At 43.3% G+C, this 26,705-nt stretch overlaps 1 protein-coding gene across 1 annotated transcript in view; it reads left to right on the top strand.

Annotated features, from left to right (window-relative positions):
* The window catches only part of SYT12 (synaptotagmin 12), an 866,886-nt gene that overhangs the window by 208,007 nt on the left and 632,174 nt on the right, over positions 1 to 26,705 (top strand). The gene's annotated exons all lie outside the window — the stretch shown is intronic.

The raw sequence follows: 26,705 nt of genomic DNA, 5'->3' as shown, positions 1-26,705 counted from the left end.
CACTTTTGAGTGAACAAACTCCCTTACTCTCTTTTCTGTTTGTAACACGCTTTTTGCACCCCATCTGAGCTGCTTTGAACCTCATTGCTTTCCCAATCTCACCACTAGTTTTCCAAGAGTAAAAATATATTTACCTTCTGCTGTACAGTAGCATGTTGCAGAATCACATTTCTATGAAAGAGTGTTTTGAAAAGTACAATTCCTCTACATCTTTATCAAGGTTGTGTGATGTCACTTCCTGTGATATCATTGCTGAGAACAGAGCTTATATGAGGTCAATACTACCACTATTTGTCTTTGTGAAAATGGTAAGCATGAACTTAATAGCATTTTCAAATAGCCCACAAATCTCCAATGCTTCTGACAAAGACACAATAAATTGTTCATGTTTCTTTCTTGGGAAAAAATGGTCCTACACTATTTGTGAGTGCCAGATCCAACATGTTCCCATGTGCCTTTTATGCTGGTTCAGGAGTTTACCCGAGAAGCCTCAAGAATGCTCACTGTGCACTATGAGGCACGAGCTTCTCTTTAAAGTGCACAATGTGTCCATGCAATAGGTGCCCCCCCGCTGCTTTCTTTCCCTTTCTTGCCATTAGTGTTAGGGATCAGAGTCGCGATGGTGCTGAAGCCTGAAAAAGAATTGTTAAGTCTCTTCTGCTGCTCACATCGGATTGCATTTCATATTTTATGGCGGCTGGGAGTGAGTAATGGCAGCTAGCACAGAGAGACTTTGGTTTGTTGCCAGATTGATTCTAATCGGCAGCCCTAGAAAAAGCCCAGGCCTGAAGCGAATGCAGACGCTCATTGAATGTCTGAAAGCCACTTACACTGAGAAAGATAAATAGCTTCAAATAAGGTTTAAAAAGCGTAAGAAAGTAATTAGGTAAAACGTGCTCCGCTATCCATCTGCATAGAAGCTCACAATCAATTATTTACACCAGCTAGAATCAGGTCATGTGATACGCAGGGAGCTCGTGTGAAGACTTTAGCATACCAGGTTAAGTGGTATTTTGTCTCTTCCATTCTTAACAAGGGGCAATCTATCACTCCTACCCCTTTCAGACAGGGAGTGCGAGCAGGCAATGCAGGTGCGTGCCCCATGTTATTGCTTGGTAGCACAGGCCCTCGCCCATAAGGGGCTTATTTGCAAGCCCCTTACGCCACAGTATCTCACTTTCTCCCATATTAAAAGTGACACCTCGCAGGGGCGGCCTTAGGCACGTGCAATCTGTGCACCTGCACAGGCCTCCAAACCCCAGGGGCCACCACGCCAATATATATCCTTAATATAATAATCCTCTGAGGATGGATACATATTTGCATGGCGGGCCCTGGCAGGGATTTGGCGTCCACTTCCACTTCCAAACACCCCGATCCCCCCTTTTCACTGGCCTCCATGCTCCGCCCCCCCCCCCCAACCACCTCTTCTGGAGCCCCCTACCTACGCTCCCTGCCCAGGGCCGCCATGAGCCTAGAGCCGCCCCTGCGCCACGGCAGGGCAAGGGGCTTGTAACCCCTAAGTGCTTCACAGAGCCGTTTCAAAGATTGTCAGTGACAATTAAAATAAATCACAAATTACATTTATACAACCCCAACTACACCTGGCTGCTGGTGACACCAAAAACGGAGGGCCCCCTCAGAGAATGAGCTAAGTTTCGGAAGAGGCAACGATGATGTAGACAGCTCAGCTAACAGTGCGGCAAACAATTGTTAAACTCTATTCAGTTTTTGTCTTGCGAAGGAAACTGTCATAATAAATGCATCAAATGCACTCAGAAAGGATGTGAAGGTCATCTCACTTTCTATGGGGGACATCATCAGGAGGAGTTGTTGGTGCTGACGTGGAGCTCTATTAGGCATTCCTCCCAATCACCTGGAGCACGCGCAAACTCTTTGACAACACACAGTAACTGACACTTCCATAAACACACACACCTTATATATCTGCACATTGACAAAAGGCGAGGATTAAACTCTTCTTGAAGAATGACTTAGGCCCCGATTATGAGTGGCCAGGAGGGAAGGTGCAATGTATGGCACCCACTAAAACCTGTTTCCGGGGTTCAGAATTTGTACTATGAGATAACTTGCATCAAAATCTGCATGTCACAGTAAATACTCTTTTCCCCCTGTTAAATTCCGGCATGTTTCATCTGCTTAAATTATCAATGTAATGTTTGGGTGCGGGAAAGTTCACACTCCTTATTCATGCCCTCTGAAAACTCTAGCTCTCTCATATTCAGAGCCGTAGTCTCAGATCTAGACACAGTCTTTCATTTTGGTGCAATTGGTTCTATCTTCACACAAGATGATTTCAGTCTGAATGTAGTTTTTTAACGCAGTCGGATGTGTTGTAATGAAGCTCGCAATCTTCCTAAAATGTATTAGTGATTAAAGAAACATGAAAAATTTATAACTGTATATCCTGCCTGAGTGAATGTGGATTCAACACACATGACATGAAGTAGCTACAGGACTCTTTCTATCGGAATTATAAAGCACAAGCGGAAGAGGTGTAGCGAAGTGGCGAAGTGGCCAAGGTGATTGACTCCGGAGCACGGGTTCAGGGATCGATCCCCGGCGCTGGTGGCAGTTTAGCCCATCATGTAACTCTGGGCAATAGCTCGCTTAAACTTCCCAACTGCCCCCAGGGCCGGGACACCTCTCCGGAGGTAGCTGTGGCTTTACACAAATACTGATATTTCATTTCATTTACATTCCGGAGAGCACTGAAGATTAGTTCTGTGTGGTGCATACAAACGGACACACCCAACATAGGTGCACAAAGAGAGCGCACACATGCAACCTACTCCTGTGGACATAACGTTCACAAAGTACAAAGTACAAGCACACAGACCAATGAATGTATACCTGAGTGCACAAAGCCAACAGGGATGACATGGTGTATATCGGGGGGCACAAGGTGGAGACCATGAAGAGAGCAGTGAAAGATGTACATCCAGGGAGTGCAGAGTACAGTGTACAAGGTGAGCACACACAGTATTGTGTACCAAGGAAGCACTAATAAAGTATCTCAGATGATTATTGGATTATCCGCATCAACGGTGCTTTGAGTGATGGTTACAAAATTATTAAAAAAGACGAAAACATAATTAGAGCCCACCTGAACACACTAATTGCTTGCTGAAAAGCTACCCACCACAGACAAGAACACATCTCTGCCGAGTGGAAGCCAACCAGCACATTTGGGTCTCAAATTTCCAGTAATAAAAGACCATGCCAAAAAAGGAATACAAATAATCTAAAAACATAAAGATCTATAACATAAACGTACTTCACTGTAACCAAAAACCTAAATATGTGTCCTATTGAATTAGTATCTCATATACAGAAAAATGTGAAATCACTGAAAAACCAACAACAAACAAGAAACCTTCAACAGCTGCCAAACAAGAAAAACGAAGGCTTATATAATTATAAAAATGACAACATACGTAAAAAAAATATGAAATTAAATGTGTGGTAGTTTATTAATCGACCAATAGCATGATCATAAAAACAGCATAAAACAAAATACAAATACACATTATCCCATAGCACATAAGTAGAACATTTCATCAAGTTTTGGTTTTGAAACCCTGCCTTAAACAGAATCTATATTATAAACATTTTTGGTATTTAACAGTTCTAAGTAAGTAAATATTTATTTGTTGATTAATTAAAATCAGTACAAGCAATAAAAACCATACATGAACGATAAAAAACGACAGTATAACTTCAAAGTCACAAAAAAAAGGAAAAAGACTTGACCAATTCCTGTTTTAAGCAGCTACAGTGTAACATTTCATACGGCTAACATCTACAAAATCATTATGTACACAAATAAACAACCTGACACAGTTAACTTAGCAACAATAAGAAGCATGAGGAATAAGCAATATTTGTGGTAACAGTTCTTAACAGCTAAAATATATATTACATAAACCCGCAAATTAGATGTTATCAATAAACTTTACAATCGAGGTAAATTTACAGTTCTAATATAGCTATACAGAAATAAAAAAGACATGTTTAAATGGGTCCATCCCTGGCAATATTTCACATCAGGGCTTTCAATCTCTGCCACCAGGCAATAACAAATATCTTGTAATTGCAAAGACAAGCCATTGTGTTGTATCTGATTGAAATATACATAATGCTTCCGATGGGCGGGAAAAGGAAAGTAATCGGCAAGCTGGGATAATCCATGTTTTCCATATGTTACTGTACGCAAGACACAAAAAACAAGTGCTCAATTGTCTCTTGTACAGACAGACATATGTGTCACATAGGAGTGGTTGTAACATTGGCCCATATTCTTTTCCAAACATTTAGCGGTAAGGTCCCAAGCCTGAGCTGAATATAAAGTGCTCGTGCCCATGGTGGTTCAATTTCATCCATGAACATGTTAAAGTCAAAACAGCTCTTAACATTTAAAAATTGCAAAGTTAAAGTGCCACGTGCTACGGTTTCATTGCTGCAGGAATTGATAACATCCCAATATCTCTGCTTTAGCAGGGGGGACATTCTTTTTGTAATACAACCAGGGGCCTCCCACATCATATCCGTCACTTTTCTATTTGTCTTGGCTCTCCACTTGCTGGACTTGAAAAGCGTATCCCGGACTGTGTTTTACCCCCTGAAATCGAGCAGGACAGCAGGGGTTGCAGAGGGACGATCGTTGGAGGGACTACGAGTCTCAGGACCCTTTGGGCGCTCACACCTGTTCCCGCTCGTGTGCACCGCCCTACTGTTGCTGACGCCTTCATCAACCTCGCGGCACCCGCTTTGCGGGTGCCGCAGCATCACTTTCCTATTTTGTCTTGGCTCTCCACTTGCTGGACTTGAACAGCGTATCCCGGACTGTGTTTTACCCCCTGAAATCGAGCAGGACAGCAGGGGTTGCAGAGGGACGATCGTTGGAGGGACTACGAGTCCCAGGCCCCTTTGGGCGCTCACACCTGTTCCCGCTCGTGTGCACCGCCCTCTATCTTATTATCTATATTTAACTAGTCATCTGACCCGCTGCGCGGCAGCGCCGCGGAAGAAGCCCGGGACAAGGGCGGGGCCGTCAGTGGCCGTCAGGGGCCGGAGGAGGCCGGGCAGGGCCACCTCCCTCCCACCGTTCTAGCCTCTGTGAAGTATTTTATAAAGTGTATTGCTATTTCATTATTAATGTAACATAGGGCATGTTGTATCACCACACTATACGATTATTTTACATGCCAATGTCTACATGGTCAGGAATTGGTAGGAGGGTGGGGGGGGTTGCGTTAGTGGCACGCTAGATCAGTTTAATACCCGAGCATACTCGGTTCTTGAACACAAAATTGCTATCACCGAGCGGCGCCTTTCTACTGAACCACTGAACCGTAAGCGTTCTTCTTTGGGGCCACTAGCGTTGGCTGTCTCCCCTGCCAGCATTGATGAGCGCACTGAAGGCGTTTCACTCAGCAATGTATTGATTAGCTCATGCAGCACAGGGGTGAACCTTGAGAGGTCCGTTGTGCAAGGGCCTATAACCCAGATGGATCCCTTGATTCCATCGCAGACGGTCACCTCAAACAGGGAATACGAATGCACCAATAACACTACGCCCCCCAGGGTACTTTAGTGCAGTCAGAGTCACTGAATATTACAGGGCCTAACATAGCTCCTAATAAAAGAAAAAGAGTCGGTAGCGGCCAGAATGGGGAACGTCCAAAAACCTCTAGGAAATTTGAATAAAAAAAATATAATGTAAGCGAGAAAACAATGGGCCCGGGGAGGTTAGTAAAACCCATATTATTATCATCAAGAGTCGAATTGCCTGCCGGTAGTCCGGTTTCTCGTAACTCATCTGAGTCGCTGACCCCTTGCTTAAAGCCACTTTCTTCTACAGGCACTATACCCCAGACTCCTCTCATTGGCCATATAGAGCAAATTGCGAAATCACTTATACTTCTGATACTTGAGAGGGTAAAGGTATTGTCGGAGAGGCTGGATAGATTTGAACAAGCCACACTTGATAATTTTTTTCCCCTCAAGACATTAATTAAACTTCATTCTAGAAATAGACAGGATGATTGCGAACCAAGACAAAATGCTCTGGTAGATTCCACACCTATACTTGTGCTGGCATCGGCAAACACAGCCGCAACTTCTGGGCCTCTGTCCGAAACGATTCCTGCAGCAATAGACACTCCAACACATAGTGGCCAGCCTGGTAGAAAATCCACGACTTCAACCTCGGCAAAAGGGGTAAAAGAACTCCCCCGAGGCGCACCTGTGCAGGGCCGGGAAGCAGATAACAACCAAAGCCAAACAGCCAGGCATCGTAGCGATCAACTTACATTAAAACAAAAGCCTGGTATGGCAACGTCAGTTAACCAAAGTCCAACCAATATCAATCTGCCGCCCAAATGTCTACCTTATGTAGTGGTGTTAACTGGAGTTCCGCAGCTTAAAGACGGTAAATCGGAATCTTACCACAAACTCAAAAATAAAACTATTTATTGGTTGAATAAGAACAGACCGCTCCCGAGCCAAATTGATGGTCAGGTCCTCCTTGTAAGAAGGGTAAATTGGGTTGGCAACAGGATTAATGATACTTTTGGGGACTGTATCCTTGTTAATTTTAGGGAAGTACGTGTTACGAGGTTCATATGTAATCAACAGTTTGGCCACGTTTGTAGTGGAATTGGCATCTATGATCTGAGCCACTTCCACTTGCAATCTGCCTACCCACAGCACTTACAGAATCCCCATTACCAATGCTGGGGGGGTCGCAAGGTGGGCCTACCTTTAACAACCACTTTACCCACATGGCACCTCCCCTTAACAGAAGCCCTGACTTTTACGGAATAGATTGTGGATACTGACATGGTGACTACTGTCCCTTTAATTTGTCACTAAATGCCATTGATAGGATTTGGTCTGCTGGTAGCAGGATGTTTGCAGAACAGCAAGGGATCTTCCAAACCTCTGATAGTATTCTTCCAACTAATGTTGCTTGCCGCATAAATAGGCTAGTGTCAGAACCACCAATCACCCAGAGCAGCTGTGGGAGCCCTGAGAGAGAGGGAAAACCTCAGGAGACTGTCATTGGGATCGGAATAAATGGCATTCAGGCCATTTGCGACGAATCCCTTGAAATCAGTCCGACCCTGACAGATCAACTTACTAGGTTGAGAAATACTCCTAGCTTGCAGGCTATTACTCTGTTGCACTCGGCAACAGAGCTCACTGGGTCACGAGGCAGCTCATATCTAGTGCCAATACATATATCCCCGGATTTAGCTGTAGCTGACCCTCCTATAAAGATTCTGAGCTGGAATATAGCGGGCATTTCTAAGAAATTAAATCTGCCACATTGGAATATCTTGGTTGAGTCTCATACAATCTGTATTTTCCAGGAGACCTGGAGCCTGGTGCCCCACTATAAAGTCGGCTATAGCACCTTTTTTTTACCAGCAGTATCCCCTCCCACAGGGAGAGGCCGCCCTTCAGGTGGGCTCCTAATATGGGTTAGCATTTCCCTGGGATGTAGCACCAAGCAAATACAATGTAATTCCCCTGACATTTTAAGGATTTCAGTAAGTGGTGCACGGAGAGGGAGAACATTGGAAATATTTAACATATATGCCCGAGGCACTAAAAGTGGTGCTCCATCCTCCATAATTACACTTCTGGAAAACGAACTCAGGCAATGCCACCACAGCACGCATGTCCTGGTTGCAGGGGACTTCAATTGTACATTTGAGCCCCTTGCGGCAGAGGACATCCTAGATATCGCCGAGGATGATGCTAGGAGGGGTATTCCTACACTTGCAATCCAACCGATAAAGAGGTGGTCGCAACGGGCTATACAGTTGAACACACTAGTCATGGAGTTTGGCTTTAGAGCAGCAAATGGTAGAACTGTTTCAGATCCATCTGGGGCCCATACGTATAATAGGGTTAATCATTCCACAAGGATTGATTATATTCTCCTTGATTTTAAGCTTTGGCGCTTCATGCAGAACATGGAAGTTCACCCGACTACCGATAGCGATCACAATTTACTTTCTTTGAGTCTACACCCTCTGTGGCCGTGTGCGCTCGGTCCAGTAGCACTAATTGAAACAATGTCAACCTTAGAAGTCCATCCATCCAATTGTGGGAGGCGCCTGAAATGGTGCAAAGTTTCTTTGGATGAGGGGAAAGTCAAGAATATTGGGGCCCTCTTGCTAGCAGCCCACACTAAGTTGGATATGACCCCTGTAGATCGTTATGATCCATCTAGGGTGTCGGTAATATTTCAAGACCCCATTAAAGCGTTGGGTAATCTATTTTTAGTCCAAAAAAAAGGTGTGGCACAGAGAGAGCCCCATAAGCCTAATGGCAAAGAGAGAGCCCCATAAGCCTAATGGCAAAGAGGGCTGGTATACAACAAAATTCCGACATAAGAAATCTGCATTAATTAAGGCAGTTAAGTGTAAGTCCCAAGCACTGATCCAGCTGGCCAGGAAAGAGTATAAGCTGACTGTATTAGAAGCAAAAAAAGAGTGGGAGGACCAGTATTGGCAAGCACTTGGGAGAAATGCTAGCCGCTTCTGGAATATTATAAGATCTAAGAATAGACCTGTTAACAACCTTATAGCGTGCAATATTACAAGCCAAACGTGGTTCGACCATTTCTCAAAACTGTATTTGTGTCCACAGGGTGGCTTAAATTAGTCCATTTCTCAAAGCTTCTCGGCAACCTTTGGGGAACCTAACAGCTACCCATTTACAGAGAAAGAAGTGAAAAATGCGATTACGTGCATTGTGCCACATAAAGCAGCAGGTCCCGATGGTATCCCTGGAGACCTTCTTCGATCTGACCTGCCCAAATGGGGAAAGCTTATTTCCATCTTAATTAACGCCATTGATAACGGTGCCACAATCCCTGAGTCGTGGAAGGGGGCAGAGGTCGTCCCAATTTTTAAAAAGGGGCGCAGGGACGACCCTGCCAATTACCGTCCAATAAGTCTGATCGACTCCACCCAGAAGGTCGTTGGGAAGGTGGTACTCGAGAGAATTTTGCAATGGGCTAATGAAAATAAAATTCTCTCGGACTATCAAGCGGGATTTAGGGCTGGCACTATAGAGCAGGCATTTAGATTGCTACTTATTTATTGGAAAGTGGTTCTTATAGGAAAAGGCAGTCTTTACCTCTCGTTTATCGACTTAAAGACTGCCTTTGACATGGTGCCCCAGGTACGTCTATGGGGGATGTACGACATTACAACGCATGCTTTTACATCGCATGCTTTTACAATGCGGTTTTTACATCGCATACCATTACAACGCCTAGTGCTTTTGGGTGTTGGATAGTGAATAGTTTAATTTACTATTCCAACTCCAGTCCCCGTGGATAGTAGGGAAGGTTATTGGATAGTAAATTAACCTATTCCCTATCCTAGAGCGCCCCCCAGCGCAATGCGTTGTAATGGTATGCGTTGTAACAGTTGCGATGTAAAGGCACTGCGTGGTAAAAGTTGCATTGTAAGTGATGTTTCCCGTCTATGGGGAGTGTTGTCTGATATGGGAATTCCCTTGAATATTCTGTCAATATTAGTGAGGCTCCATAATGGTAACTTCGCTCAAGTGAGGTGGGGCCCACAGGGGCAGAAGACAAATAGAATTCCAGTGAATAGGGGTGTCCGTCAGGGATGTGTTCTTGCTCCCACTCTGTTTTCACTTTATGTAGGTGGAGCACCTGCTGAAAAGTCCATCTGATGCGCCATCCCTGGCGGGTGAGCGAATTCCAACTCTCCTATTCGCTGATGACACCCTCCTTATTTCTAAGTCCCCTGTGGGCCTCCAGAGCCTCCTAGATAGTTTCCAGTCCTTCTGTATCCTGAGAGGGCTTGTAATAAACACAGATAAGACCATGTATTTGGTACTGAACCCACCAAAAAAGCTTTCCCGGCCCCCAGTCTTGAACCTTGTATCATTGGAAAGGGTTACTGTATTTGATTATCTTGGCATACGCATATCCGACACCATGCAGTGGAACCCACACATTCAGAAAATGCTTTTATGCCCCAAAAGGGTAGTGGAGGCTATCCTCAAGACACAACGCTCTTCATCAACTAGACCCATCGCCCCGGTTATCGAAATATACAAGGCAAGAGGAGTGAGTTTGGCCCTATATGGAGCCGAACTGTGGGGTACAAATAATATGGAACAGCTAACAAGATCTGAAAATAAATTCCTTAAAGACCTAATGGCACTCTCTCAGAGCACCCCTTCAGTTCCACTGTTACTTGATCTGGGTGTCATTCGATTAATGACCTGGCAAAAGTCCGACCGCTCTTATTACGGGCTCGGTTGTGGCGAGTACCGGAGTCAGCAAAGTACGTGGAGGGTTTGTCGGAAGTAATATCCATGATGGGATGGCATAACATTAAGTGGCTTAAAGATGTCAAATCCTTGCTTTGTGATTTGGGCCTCAACGACGCAAGGGAAAATAGATCTGCCCCACCAAAAGCAGTATTGAAGAAACTTTATTGGAGTTGGGTATCTAGTAAAGGCAACTCTGATCCCAAATTAGGCAGAATAACGGATGACTTTTTGAGGATCAAGGATGTTGCATTTTGTGAACCCTATCTTGACATTATTCAGAACCCCTTTGATAGGGCTTTGTATTTCAAATTTAGGGTTGGCATATTACCAATACGTGAATTGACTGCTCGTTGGAAAGGCCCTTTTCAAACATCTCCTTTTTGCCCAAATTGCGAGTCTAGAATAGAATGAATCAATCGCACACATCCTGTTTGCATGTCCGGCATATAAATTGCAGAGGAACTGCTGGCTTAAACCGTTATGTAGAGAACTGGGTACTAGACACCATTCTGTAGCGCTGCACATTTTTAAGTCCGACACTCGATTATTGTATGTATGTGGTCTGTCGAAGTTTTTGAGATGGGCCTGGTCCATCAGATCGAAAAGGTTAAGAGAAAATATTTAATCAGTGATTTTACTTTTATGTGCAAGTAGTTCTTATTTTTCTACTTTGCATTTTATCCCTGATGTAATTTGTGTATTTTTTAAGAAAAATTGTGAGAAGTTGACACCTAGGTGTTCATGTTGATGAAAAACGAATCTTTTCATGATGTTAAAGTATTGTTTTATGCTCATGCTTTTAAGATATGTTTTTATCGAAATAAAGCCTTTTTCATACTCATACTCAAACACATCATATCCAGGCCAAGGCGATACAGCCATTCCCTAACCCTCTAAACCCAGAGCAATTCACCTTTCGTTTTTATAGGGTTAATAGTTCCACCACTGCCTCTTTTACATTGATCTCCGTATTATTAAGCGAGATTCTGACCCAAAACATCAGTGCTCTAAGGACAGCAAAGTGCGAGATAGATTCAACTCCTAAGTCGAGGCGCAGGGGTAAAATTGGGGTATTGATTGGGACATTAAGTATTGCCCTAAGGAATTTATTTACCACTACCTCTAACTTTTTAGTGTTCTCCAAACCCCAGAATTCGGCGCCTTACAAAGCTGCACATAGCCCTTTGGCCCTATGTATCTCCAATAGAGGAGATATTGGGCGATAGGTTGAGCATCTTAGCTTCCTTGCTGTTGCGCAGTCCACTAATTGTAGTGACAAATCACTCTTTTGAGTTCGGGGAGTCCATGCTAAGTTGTCACTAATTCTTACTCCCAGGTAGTCAAATACCTTAACCTGTTCTAATTGTTGGGTGCCCAATATCAACTCCCCCTTTGAACGTTTGTAGGGGTTAAAGACCATATATTTAGTTTTGGAGCATTTAATTTCAAGGCCCCGGTCTTTGCAAGCTTCTGCAAACTTATTTAAGGGGTTTTGGATACCCTTCTGAGTCTTAGAGATAAGGAGTGTGTTGTCTGGAAACAACAAGGAGGGTAAGGGACTGCCCACTAGTCTAGGAGGATCGCCTCCGCAATCATATAACTCTTGGATCAACCCATTGTTGTACAGGGTAAATAGAGTTGGGGCAAGCACGCACCCCTGGCGTACCCATTTGGAGATTGCAATACTATTTGAAAGGCTGCCATCTGACTTCCACCTAATTCTCGCACAGTTACTATCATGCAGGAGGACCAATAACTGGAGAAGATCATTTGGTAGTTCTAGTTTCCTCAATGTGGCCCACAATTTGTTACGATCGATAGAGTCAAAGGCTGTTTTAAGGTCAACAAAAACAACATATAGAATCGATGGCGCTTCAGGAGCTTAACTTCTTCCAAATTAATAACAGAAATCTAAATGCTTGGTCTAGGGTGCTTGTAGATGACCTAAAGCCAGCCTGCAGGTGGGAGATAACATTATTCTCTTATATCCAATTTTGGACACAGAGCAAAATAACTTTATAAAAGAGTTTCTTGGTGACATCTTTAAGACTTATCAGTCTATAATTTGAGGGGCCCCCTTACTCTCCTTTTTTAAAGATTGGTACTATTTCTGCTCCTTTCCATGTCGGGGGAATACCCCACCCTCGCTGGATGGCATGTAAAACCTTTTGAAACAAAGGACCCAAAATATAAGGCTCAGCTTTATACAAGTCTCCTGGGAGTCTATCTAAGCCAGGAGCTTTTCCTGCCTGGAGTAGGTTAATTGCTGCTATGATTTCATTTAGGGAGAACTCTTCAGTATTTCCCTTTATTGGCGCCAAGGTAACTTCCCCTACAGCTGCCATAGTTTCTTCTTCTAAAGCGAGGGGGGCCTCTCTCGTATAGAGTTTTTTAAAATAGTCTTCCCAAACCTGTGGCTGAATATAAAAGTCATCTTTACTGACCTGACTAACTGAACCTTTAGCAAGTAGGTGCCAGAATGTTTGACTATCTTTCTGTTTGGAGGCCTCAATCAATATATGCCAGTTATTGGCCTCCCAGGTCTTTTTTGCTCCAGCTTGTGCCCTCTTGTACAGCGTTCTACTATTCATGATGGCGTCTTGAACTCCTTGCTTTACTGCTTCTGTTAGGTTAGCCTTTGATAATCTACAATCCTCATTGTACCATGGGGCGTTGCTTCGTTTAAAAGTGTTAAAGCTAACAGATTTTCTACAATATTGCTTAATGCTATTGGACAGTTTCTGGTAACTAGCTAAGATAAGATCATCCTCATTGTGGTCTAAGTCGCTAACTTTCACGAGGGAGTGGGCCACTTCTTCATAAGTTTTTGGTATCGATTGACTTTCAGCTACCACACTGGGCCTTTTAACACATCTATTATTGTTTGTCGTTACAGTAGGTACTATATTGTTAGGGGTTTGACTCTCAAAGATTGGAAGACCAGTTAGCTCCAAGCAGAGAGCATTGTGGTCACTATCATCACAGGTTAAGACAGTCATATCCTTGACATGAGACCACATGTCAAGGTCCACCATGATGTAGTCTATCCTACTCTGTGTACTACCCTTCTTTAAAGTAAATTCTGCTGCCTCATCCACCGGTGTCCGCTCATTACAGGCACGTACCCCATATGCAAGGGTAAGGGACAGTACCTGCTGACCCACTTTAGTGAGTCTTTTAATGGGAGGATTAAGTTGTTTTTTAACACCCCTAGCTTGCTCTTTTTCCTGCACTAGCTCTTGGATATACTCCACCGGCCACCGGCTCGTAAGGTGTGTTAAAACCACCCGCAAGAATGAGAGGAGGGCCTCCACTACATTTCTCTAAATAGTCAACTAGCGTTGTTATTGTTTCTGAAGGCCTATAGTGGCTACTGAACCTATTGTAGATTTAATCAGTCTAATTTGAACATTCCTTTTTGACCATGACAGATCAATACAAAGAATCTACTGAGAGTCTACCCCCAGGATCTTGATGCTACAGTTCAGCGTTGTCCTGACCCAGATTATCAACCCTCCCGCAGGACTTCCCACCTTTGATGATCTGGATTCAATGCTAAATGTGGTGAACCCCACCCTGTGTACCTGCTCTGTTGCCCAGGTTTCATGGAATAGGCATAAGTGGTGACTATCAACCATCCTGCCCCATTCTGGATCACTTAGGGGCCGATTATGATAGCAGTTTTTCCGCATCCTCCGGGCCGGCGGAAGCCACCGCCGGCCCGGAGGATGCAGAAAAACCACTGCAGAGCCTCAAAAGACCCGCCGCCATATAAGGATGGCGGTGGGTCTGGGATTCCATTCGCAGCTTTTCTGCCGCGGTCGCCTTCCGACCGCGGCGGAAAAGCTCTAACATGGCTGGCGGTGTCTATCAGACACCGCCAGCCATATTAGGATGGTGTGAATGACATGCTTTTCCGCGGCGGCTTTTCCGTCGTGGAAAAGCATACGGAGTTTCACTTCGGGGGCCCGTTGCGGGCCCCCTGGGTGAAGGGGGTGGGGGGTGCACATGGGGGGTACCTATAGTACCCCCCTGCATTTGCGTGCACAAAGCAGCAGGCACCGCGCGGTGCCTGCCGCTTTGTGCATGCAAATGCGATGCATGCATTTTTAACATCGCGACGGGTACAGCTTGAAGCTGCACCCACCGCAATGTTAAAGATAGAGGATGTGACCGCCACCCTGGCAGTCACATCTTAATCTGCTCGAGGGAACGCCGCAGCCCATGCGGACGTTCCCTCCTCCTCAGGGGTCGCGGACGGACTCAAGTCTGTCCGCGATCCTAATCGACCCCTTAGTTTAGATTTAAAATCGGTAATATTCCATGATATGATCTGTAGTGCTTGATCAATCCACTCACTTCCCCATTGCCATTCACTCATTATGGAGTTCACATTTATTGGTGTCTGGGAGATTTCATGGGAGTTTTGCCCTATGAAAGAGATAATAACTAACTCTTTACCCATTATGTTATCAATAAATGTGTTTCCCTCAACATGAGTGATTATAGCTGCACTATCTACCGAGGCCCCTCTCCCTCGATTTAGTCAGTCAGGGCTATCTAAGTCAGTGAGAGCTTCAAATCTATTACTGACTTCCAGGGGAAAGTGTACTCGCCTTCTTACTGGATTATGCGATGGGTGGGCAATTTGCCGGGGATTTGACCTGGTCTGCTTAAAATGCCTATAGAAGAAGCCAAGGGGAATTAATTCGATTTTATATTCTAGTTCTTGTCCAGGTTGTTTCCTTCAGCTATTGAGTAATTGTCTTGCAAAGTCTGGTGGTCTGAAATGAATCACTACACAGTCTCCCTTTGTTGTCTTCCGTAGGGGTCCTATTCATTTTTCTCTCTTTTAAGTGGTGGTACATTAGTTAGGATCACCACGTAAGGGCAGCAGTCTGGGGGAGTTACATCATTGTAGATTCCTTCGCATAAAGGAACATCATTCAATTGTATATTTAAATGCCTAGATGGAACCACGTCTTTCCTATTCTGTGTCAAACTAGTGCTAGTAGGATCTGTATTTCCGTCAAATTTACGTTGCCTGGTGTTAGCCCTACTATTATCTACCAGTTTGAGCTGGTCACTCGTTTGTTTACTAGCCTTCACCAAGGGTTGCACTAAGTTACAATGTTGTCTTTCAACCTTATTGCTAACTTTCCCGCTGGCTTCACCCCCTTAATCATCTCCTCGTTGGATTACAGACCCAGAGCTTGATAAGCCATGATTAATCCATGATTAATTGGCTCCCTGGTTTGAATTGAGAATATCTTTTTTACGGATGTATGACATTACAACGCATGCTATTACAACGCATGCCCTTACGACGCAAGTTTTACTACACAAGTCGTTACAACGACTTGCTTTGGGGGGTGCTGGATAGTGAATAGTATAATTTACTATTCCAACTCCAGTCCCCGTGGATAGTAGGGAAGGTGTTGAAAACTATTCCCTATCCTAGAGTGCCCCCCAGCGCAAGTCGTTGTAAAAGTTGCGTTGTAATGGTTGCATCGTAAAGGCACTTCGTTGTAAAAGTTGCGTTGTAAAGGATGTTCCCCCTTTTTTACACATTCCACATCATTTCCTAAGTTATCAAGCCTATTCAAAATGGGTAGTAGTCTATTTTGCCTTATTTCATCAAAACCATCCAATAGAAGCTTGATGTCATGTGGGGATAAGATTGTAGGTGACGGAATCATGGGACAGGGGCTCATTTCAAATGGTGATACAACAATAGGTCTGTTACTATCCCCAGTGGGGGCCTGTCTCTATTTTCTCTTTGATCTGGTATTTACTATTAATTCAGGTTCTAAATGTTTAAGCTTCCTCTTTCTTTTAGCTGGGGGACAAGGTACTGTAGCTGCTTGGGAACGATTGGAGGGCAGTTCAGGGCTAACTAAGTTGTTTGTCAGTTCTTCTAAAATATTACTCTCTGGTGCAGCAGCCCTTTTTTGCCCATCAGTTGTTACAACCTGATTCAAACATATATCATAGACCCCCTCTATTGATAGACGTTGTTGAACTACAAGTATTTCTTTATCTATAATCTTTGCAGCTCACGTTAAAAAACTGTCAAGGGTTGAGTTCTGCATAGACCTTGGTGTACTCTCTCTCTCATCCACCCGCCATGGTCCAATAATGCTCAAGTTAAGTCAAGGTAGAATAGGAAAAAGTTGGGAGTGTTACGTGCTGCTTGGTGAGAGTCCCCATAGTCCCAATAGTTCACATAAAGCAGTTTCAGGAGAAAGTGAGCGTTAAAGTTTGGTTCAGTAAACAGGACTAAGAGAGTGGGCCCAGCCCAGCCTTATCCGGGCTTTGATGGGTGCAGACAGGCCCGCCCTTGGCCCGGGCTTTGTCCGGGCACCTCCCGCGCAGCAGAGGTCGAGGCTGCGCTTTGTAGCGCGATGGACACGGCTCCCTTCGAGGCAGCTGCTGGCGATTAGCACGATGCACCCTGCGACTTCAAGTCCTTCCAGGGTGTTGTATGAGCAAGGGTCAGTGCAACTCGGGGCACGCAGTTGACAGGGTGACAGGGTGTCCCTTAGCCCAGGAGGATCCCGTTGCAGATGTGTCAGTGGCCCAAAGAGCGTCCAGCGCCGCGGAGGTCTAGGCTACGCTTTGTAGCGCAATGGACATGCCTCCCTTCGCGGCAGCTGCTGGTGATTAACGCGATGCACCCTGGGATTCTGAGTACCACCTGTGTGTTGTAGGAGCAGGGGTCAGTGCAACACAAGGCACGCAGTTGACAGGGTGTCCTTTAGCCCAGGAGGATCCAGTTGCAGCTGTGTCAGTGGCCCAAACAGCTTCCCGCACCGTGGAGGTCGAGGCTGCGCTTTGTAGCGCGATGGACACACCTCCCTTCGCTGCAGCTGCTGCCGATTAACGCAATGCACCCTGGGACTCTGAGTCCTACCAGGGTGTTGTAGGAGCAGGGGTCAGTGTAACATGGGGCACGCAGTTGACAGAGTGTCCCTTAGCCCAGGAAGATCCAGTCGCAGCTGTGTCAGTGGCCCAAACAGCATCCCACACCATGGCGGTCGAGGCTGCGCTTTATAGCGCGATGGACATACCTCCCTTTGCGGCAGCTGCTGGCGATTAACGCGATGCACCCTGGGACTCCAAGTCCTACCAGAGTGTTGTAGGACATGGGGTCAGTGCAACACGGGTCACGCAGTTGACAGGGTGTCCCTTAGCCCAGGAGGATCCAGTCGCAGCTGTGTCAGTGGCCCAAACAGCTTCCCGCACCGCAGAGGTCGAGGCTGCGCTTTGTAGCGCGATGGGCATGCCTCCCTTCGCGGCAGCTGCTGGCGATTAACGCGATGCACCCTAGGACTCCGAGTCCTACCAGGGTGTTGTAGGAGCAGGAGTCAATGCAACATGGGACACGCAGTTGACAGGGTGTCCCTTAGCCAAGGAGTATCCAGTCGCAGCTGTGTCAGTGGCCCAAAGAGCGTCCCGCGCCGCGGAGGTCAAGGCTGCGCTTTGTAGTTCAATGCACACGCCTCCCTTCGTGGCAGCTGCTGGCGATTAACGCGATGTATCATGGGACTCCAAGTCCCACCAGGGTGTTGTAGAAGCAGGGGTCAGTGCAACACGGGGCACACAGTTGACAGGGTGACATGGTGTCCCTTAGCCCAGGAGGATCCAGTTGCAGCTGTGTCAGTGGCCCAAAGAGCGTATTATTTACTTATTGCAAAATGGCCAAAACACAGATAAAAGGGTAGCCTCTCTTAACATGCCTGGGATAAGTAGAGCACCACCAATCAGCAAACGCACTTGAAGTGGATACATATTATTCTAGCAGGAAGAACATAACCATCCCCCAAAATAAGCAGAAATCATAGTAATAAATATAATCACAACCTTAAAGAAGCTAGCACTAGCTCTTCAGCCCATACAGAAGCAAATATACATGACTACGTTTGTAATGTTCCTGAAGAAGTAAATGGATAATTACCATTAATCATAATTTAAAAAGAATAATATCAACAACTCGAGAGCAGAGAGATGACCCACAACTGCTCCTGAAAGATTTGTTAAGCTGACAAGTAGTGATTTATAATTGGCATTAATTACGGAATTGCTAATTGTGAATCGCTACTTCTAATGCATCATACCGTCTATCTCTAAATAGCAGTTTGTTATCATTCACAATTTTAGTTTACAGAATTGAAAAATGTGAGTCAGTAATTCGTGAATGGCATTTGTTTAGTTTTATTCAAATACATAGAAGGAATTTTGTTTCTTTCCTTCTTACATCAAATGTAAACCGGTGGAAAAAACAGGAACATTTAGGGTGAAGTATAAAACAGGAAACATTGGTTGGCCTATATTATGTTTTTCTAAACGTTATTACATTATATAACAGTAAAATAACTTACCTTAAAAATAGTTGTTTGTAATGGCTGTACTGCATGCTTTTCCAGAAGTAGTTCAAACAGCATCTTGACCTAAATTGTGTTGAGGTGGAGCAAGCTGGGTTTCTTCATCATCTGATTCATCATCCTTTGGGACTAATGATATGCATTTTCTATTAGCTATGTTATGCAATATTGCACAGCAGGCTGCCATTTTGCATATTGTCAATGGTATACACAGTGATGCATATCACTCAAAGTTATCCCTTAATCCTTTGTGTATGGTAACTGTCCGACTATACGCATAACCTTGAACAGAAGACCCTCATTAGGTAAGTTATTGACCCTCACCCACCCTGGTGTCAAGCTGTATCGTCTGGTCTCATCTTAGTTCCTACAAACCAGTATGGGCTCAATCATCTTGCAGTGTTCAATGGGTTCTACTAAAAAAACCTGAAGGACACCACAGTTTCTATTTAATATTTTGTTTCATCAGTATGGTTAAAATTCTCAGGTGGGCACTTTTAGAGGATACCATGTCCCTACAGCTTGATGTGCATTAACACGTTTCAACCCTTGCAATTCGGCCACTATGGGTCAGGGGCTTTCTTTGGGACCTATGAAGATGCCCTGGTAAAATGTAATTTCTATCCCTGTTTTCCCTGTACTGTACTTCAGGGTCACTGTCAGACAACACACAGGATATCATATATAAACAGCCCTATTTGCCTGTTACCTTGATGACATATATTAATACCTGTAATAGAAAAATAATCATAGGTAGAGGTAGCGAGTTTGGCATATCAATAGAGGTATGCTTGACTAAGACAAAATGAATACCCTCACACTTGCATACACTGAACGCATTAGAACAATCTAATATATAGGACAACCAATGCATCTTGTCACCTTCATGACAGACTTGTATACACATAAACTGAGCACTAAATTCCTGTCATAGTGCATTATCTAAAAAGTATAAGAAAGAGTGTCCTGCATTTCTTACCCTTGATGGTATATGTTAGTGTCCCGCCAGATCCGGTGTAAGGCACGCTCCTATCGCCACACTCTTGTTTGATACGGGAAAGTAAGTATCTCGATTATTAAACACAAGTTCCCTGTTGTTACAGTATAAACTTGTAGATATTAGAAATCTGACTTGGGACTCACCAGTCCAAGGGTCCCGTGCAACACCGGTTCGATCCCTGCTCTGTCTTTCGCTATGTTTTAATTTCTGTTGGGGGCACCATTATGAGCCTTTGTTTCTCAAAAGTGTCCCTCTCCTTCTATGCACTACTGGATGGGCCATCATAACGTGCATAGTAGCGTGTGCAGATTCTTAATTTGAAAGTGCCAGACTACTCTGCTGAGATGATTTTGGAGGCCCCCGTTCATTTCAATGATTAGGGCATAAACAAATCTCATGTATATGTATCAATATATTTTCTTCTTGGTACTTTATTCGATGTTTGGTACAAAAAGAATCTTCTATTCTTCAGCAGCAGAGCAGACAGCACAGATTATGCCAACACGTGTTTCCCTCCAGGAGTAACCGAGGACTTCCTCAGGGCGCTGAATCTGATATATAAACCTTAAGAGATGAGCTCAATGGCTACTTTCAAGAACCTTCATCAATAAAACCAGCATCCAATTGAAGCAGAGTCAAACGAATAGTCAAATAACATCCTCAGTTGATAGCAGCCACCATGTAGACCATTAGGAATATGACAAGGAGATTATTTCCCTTACTTATGAATACTGATTTGCCTGCCACAAAAGTACAATTATTGGATTTCTCCACTGAGGGTGACCAGGATACTATTCCAAAGGGCAAATATATGCAAGGGTTACAATACCAGGAATTGCTAACTCACATTAGGGAGATCCTGGGATATGAGATGGTCTTTCAACTGAGAGAGGAGGGGATTTATGTCCAATATGAATTGCAATCGACTGATTACTTGTCCTTTCATGATATATTTAAGAAAATGTTGTAAAAAGAATGTGAAGATATAGACAAGTCTAGGTGTCCTCAATTTCTCCACAAGATATATCTTCTGCAGTATTCTGATACAGGTTTTCATCAGATCCCCAAAGTAAATGCATTTTATTTTCAGTATGGAGTCTACCTCATCTCTGGAATCAGTAGTTCCTGTTGTCTGAACCATGTGTTAAAATAGTTGGCTTTGCTTTGAAATGGTCCTATGCAGCTATGAATATTGCAATTAAGATCTGTTCATGTGCAGCATATGCAGCACAGGTGCTGTTCAAGGACTTCCAATCTCTGTTTGATAGCCTCCAGGAGGGTGAAGAACACACACAGATATTGGCCAACATGGAACTTTTAGCTATGTTCTTATCTGATACGACCTTTAATTCCTTGTGGTCCTCTGAAACATCTACAGGTGCTTCTATAGCATCGAGGAGGCTCTTACAGCTGAAATTGTGGAGGCTGGATGCAGACTAGAGGTTACTGATGTGTTATGTTACGTTCTGTCATGCTATGCTATGCTGTGTTATGCTATGCCATGTTATGTTATGGCTGTGTCTGGGTCTAGGTAAAGAGGCCTTCCTTCAGTTTCTTGCAGAAACATAAGGTCTGAGGAGGCGGCTCTGATGTTTGGCGGGAAGTAGTTCTAGGCTCCAGGAGAAAGGTATGAGAAAGTTCGACCACTAGTTCTAGCTATGTAGATGTGGGGGGGGGGGGGTATGTGAGCAAGACACCAGCCATGCAGAGGTTTCTGGCCGGGGTGTGGAAACTGATGCAGCTGTGGAGGTAGAACAGGCCTAGAATCTGTAGAGATTTGAATGTATGCCTGAGGAGTTTAAAGAGTGTGCGTTTGTGAACTGGGAGCCAGTGGATGTGTCGTAGGTGAGAGGTGATGTGCGTGCTCCGCGGGAGCCTGAATGTGAGTAGGATTGCTGCGTTTTGTATGGTCTGAAATCTTGTGCTCACTTTAGTGGTGATGCCGACTAAAACTGTACTGCTGTATCCAGTGTGCTGTCGATATGTGCCTAAGTATGGTTCTGTGGGTGTTGATTGGGAGCCATTTGAATATTCTTTTGAGGATCTTGTGGGTGTAGAAACAGTAGGAGGCAACTGCATTGACTTGGGCATTGCGAGTTCTTTGTCCACCACTATTCCTAGGGTTTTGGCTTGGGAGGGTGGACTGGGTGCAGACATGAGATCTGCTGGTCACCAGGTGGAGTTCCATAGTGTGGTGTCCTCACCGGAGATCACCACTTCCGTTTTGTTTGTGTCAAGTTTCAGACAGTTCATCTTCATCCAACTGGTGACTTCAGAAATGGAGCAGGTGAAGTTGATCTGGGTGCTGAATGTTTTGTCTCCCCTTTTTTCATCATGAGCTTTGTGACCCACAGCTGAATGAGCTAATTCAGAAAACAACGGAAAAGCTCCATAAAAAATCTTTTCTCCAGAGACCCAATAGGCCCAAAATGCTCAACTGTCACAGTGTGTCTTTCGGGGCTAAGCCTGTGTTTTTTGCCTCTGGAAGCATGATTATGGATGAGAGAGTGTAAGAGGAAGAATCTGGAAACTGTACAGCAAGTGAAATCAGCTAGTGAAGGCCATATGTGTTGCATTACTTTTAAAAGATGGATATACTATAGAACTATAGGGAAGTCAACTATAAATATTTCAGGAAATCAACTTTCCACAAAATTCAGTGAAGAGAGACTCTATACTTCTTGGGATCAAAAATGTACCCATAAAAGAGAAATTATTGAATATCCCCATCTACAAACACATCTGGGAACATATTACATTATTTTCCTATTACCTTAAACAAATGAGAGATTTTGCCCAGTTCTGGATCTAAAACTGGTGGCACAATTGCATAAATTAAAATATAGTAGGATGCAGTTTAGGGAAGTCTAAACACTGAAAACACACATGAGTAATTTATCAAATAAAAAATGGTAGTTGTGATGATATTTAGTATATATTTTTCAAAGATATATACACAATATAGCATGTCCTATGATAAACAGAACCCAAGGGGAGCACATACATGAATTCCTTTACAAAACAACAATATACATTACAAAAACTGAAAACAAAAGGTTCCAACGCCCAAAACTAACAAACTCAATTTGGTTAAAACAAAGGGTTCAAACCAACCCTTCTGTTAAAACAATTAGGCTACACAGTTTGTTAAATATTGTCGATGACGTTTTGATGCTCTGTAGTATATTGGATTTCATCAGGACCATATAATGTGAGGGACACCTGTTGAAAGGAACACAGAAAATAACTTAATAAATGCCAACCTAAAGCTAAAGTCATTGGGAGAAGCCCGTTCAGGGCCATTATCATTGTGGAAATAGTGTGGCATGTGCTTTTAAGTCTGACTTTAAAATGTTTGAACATGGTGCAGTTAAAATAGATTTGTTGTTTTTGTCCAACTGTAACTCCAGGAATATCTTATCGTCAATTTGGTGCCCTAGTAAGTATAATACACTTGTTTTTTAATATTGTTGTGATAGATCAGAAAAACCATGATTCCCTGTAGCTATGTGCCAATTAGGGCAACTTAGAAATGTGGTGAAATAACATGCATGGGCTTCCACAAACGCATCACAAAATATGTAAAATTGAGTATCCATAGACAAATGTCACCAGAATATGGATGTTATACTGTATTGAAATGGCATATAGTGGTACAATTGGGATTGTTTTCTGTTTTAGCCCCAATGTAGTTGTAGGGTTACACCCGGATATGACTGAACAAATTTTGGCTAAAGTCTAAAAAATTAGAGCTATAGGATTTTGGGATCAATTTTGGGGGAGTGGGTTAAATCTGCACACTTTTAAAGCAGCACGTTTGGGATACTAGAAGGATTGAGATACTGTGTGATTTTATTGTGAGCAGCAGGTCCCCATCAAATCACCCATCTCTCAGTTTAAGAAATAATTGTTATTCACTTATTAAATAACTTCCCAACCTATACCCCTACAAACCTAGCAGCCCGCACCTAAAATAAAACTTACAAAATAAGTATTCTATAATTTACATATTAAAACTCATTGAAATAAAAAATTAATTAATAATGAAACTTCAAAACTTATTCCCCCTACAAACCTGGTAGCCCACCACTAAAATGTAAGTACAATAAATTATTATTCCATAATTTAAATGTTTAAAATTCAATTAAATAATTAATTTACAAATTACCATTGACAATTAATTAAATATTAAGTAATTTACTTCCTACCCCATACCCCTACAAACCCAGCCTCCTGCAACTTAAAATAACCGTTTAAATAAATCAGTATTCCATATTTTACTTAAACACGCATACATACTCCCACTTACATGCAGACTCCAAAGAACACACTCAAAACGATCAATATAAAAGTCATAAAGGGTGTTTATCTTTAAGTTTGAAGTGGTGAAGTGCTGTACTAAAGAGGTTTTATCATTACCAGGATACTCATTACATTGGCCATCTAAGAGTATGAACTCTTTTGTTTTTATTGACTTTAATGACATTACATAGTATGAAAAATATCTAATCAGTACTTGCAAATTATATAGTGAATGAGTACATGCACATGAAAATAGATCTAGTATTCCCTTAAGCAGTAAGTATGTAATCACACACACATATGATAATGGCCATATAGCTGGGACATCATATGGGGATGATGCAGTGAAAAAGCTTACCAAATTCTTTCCCTCCCAGTCACAATATATCAATATCTCTGGGCCCATTTTCTAACACCATCCAGATCTTAAAATTCTGTTATTCTTTACCCACTATCACCATGACTTAGGTCCTCTGATGGATCTTTTTGTTGAGCTGCTAGGGACTACAATACTCGGAAGATGCAAATAATTATCTTATGAGGACCTAGGAATAGTTATTTGTTAACGTAACCATAATTTTCTCAAGATTTTTTTGAAACAGAACCTTTCTTAGCCACACACGTAGACTCCTTGTGATAATAGATATGACCAAAAGAATGATACAGGATCAATAAAGATAATTCAAGAAAAACATTTATCTAATGCCTCAAATAGCATAGACAGATCAGGAATACATTTCAAGAACAGATTTTAATGACAAATTGTTAATGTAAGTAATCACACAGTTTAGCACAGATAATTTTGACGGCACAATACAGCCTATAGAGAGCATGTGGAAAAATACAAATTTAGCTATTAATTATACAATCCAAAGCAAGGCAGTTCGCTTCAGGTCTGTCTTCGAGTCAATCAGTTCAAGTTAGAGCTACAGCACCACTTGCCGTAGCAGGAGTCAAATGACCTCTCAGCCGAAAGGTTAATTCCAGCACAAGTTTGCCGGCCGGCAAAGAACAGGATTTGGAGTCACAGTTAAAAAGTTTAGTTCATTAGAGACAAATCCAACAGACCAAGTGGATAACGGATTTAGAACAAATAATAGGAATCAAGAGTAAAACTGGCAGCATATCAGGCCCCCGCCTCCTCCTCAGATAGAGCAATTATACTCCAAATGTTCCAGGATTACATCCATTAAAATATTTATTTCATCAGTTTATGGGGTTTCATTGGTCACTCACGGTGGGTGAGCGGTCATGGGGTGATCAGTAGATCATACAATCCCGTATGAATTAAATACTCCTTTTTTGTAAGTCTCATTAAAATTAATTATGCTCCATTTAGTTAGCATGTGGTCACTTCCACAGAAGTAGGAGGTACTTGTATTTGTCCATAGTCAATACGTTCCCAGGCACCTTCCCCTGGGTTTGCAACAATAATTGCAACATTTCCATCGAATATGCTTCTAGTGAGAAGTGAGTCCATTGTTAGCTCGAACAGAAGTGGAACTTTACAGAAAATCCTCAGAGGGCTTAGGTGACTGTCTCACATGATTTTACACTAGCTCAAGGAGAGAGAAGCTTTTGAGGCCTACATAGAATTTTTTTATTTTTATGAACGAAATGGAATCCACCCACAGGAAATAGGTGAAACAAAATGTATAGTCTTAGGTTTGGCGTGTTTCCTACTTTGGTGGGAAGCACATTGTGTTTTTAAAATACCCCTCACACACCAAAAGGACCCTTGCTTTTCATGCTTCAAAATAGGGGTCGTTGCGCACCTCTACGAAGCGCGGCGTGCTACTAACCAGCGGGTTAGCAGGAGTTTACCACTATGTGTAGTGTGTGAGGGTGTGAGTGGTAGGGTCAGGAGTGGATGAATAGTGAGTGTTAAAAAATACCTGGCAAGTGAGGACTACACGAATTTTAATAAACCTCCCTGCTGGTATTATTGAAAACTGTGAGGTGGAGGTTTGATGTATTTAATGTACAAAACCACCTGTGTGTATTTGTGTCAACATCTTTCGAAGCGTGGTGCTGCTTCTTCTTCAGGACGGGTACAAAGATCCCTGCCCTACTCCTATTAGACAGTTTAATACCATCAGCACATAGGGAATACTATGTGTAGCAATATATGTGTAAGATATTCCTATTATGGTCAATATTAATTGCGACAAGGTAATACCAAATTGTAAATTCATTATTTAGAAGTCCACGGCCTCATGAGCCTTCAGAGAATGCAGGTAACCCCTGTGCTAATTGCACTATGTGTGGGGATGTTACCTCAATCGGGCGTCTCCTCGGCGGCTCCGTCCGCTTCAACAACGGAGCCATGGAAGGGACGGTCGGGTGGACGGAGGTTTATTAAAAATTCTTTTTGTCCTCAGTTGCCAGGTATTTTTAACATTAACTATTCATCCCCTCCTGACCCTACCACTCACACCCTCACACACTACATATAGTGGTGAACAACAAGTGCTCCCACGTACCCGCTGGTTAGTAGTACGCCACGCTCCTTAGAGGTGCGCAAAGACCCCTGTGATGAAGCATGACACCAAGGGCCCTTTTGGTGTGTGAGGGGTTTTTTAAAAACACAATGTGCTTCTCACCAAAGTAGGAAACACACCAAACCTAAGACTATACATTTTGTTTCGCCTATTTCCTGTGGGTGG

Source organism: Lissotriton helveticus, chromosome 3_1 (assembly GCF_964261635.1).
Source record: "Lissotriton helveticus chromosome 3_1, aLisHel1.1, whole genome shotgun sequence".
In the NCBI taxonomy this organism is placed as follows: Eukaryota; Metazoa; Chordata; class Amphibia; order Caudata; family Salamandridae; genus Lissotriton; species Lissotriton helveticus.
The sequence above is the reverse complement of the archived record's forward strand: the minus strand, read 5'-3'. Positions and strand labels throughout refer to the sequence as shown.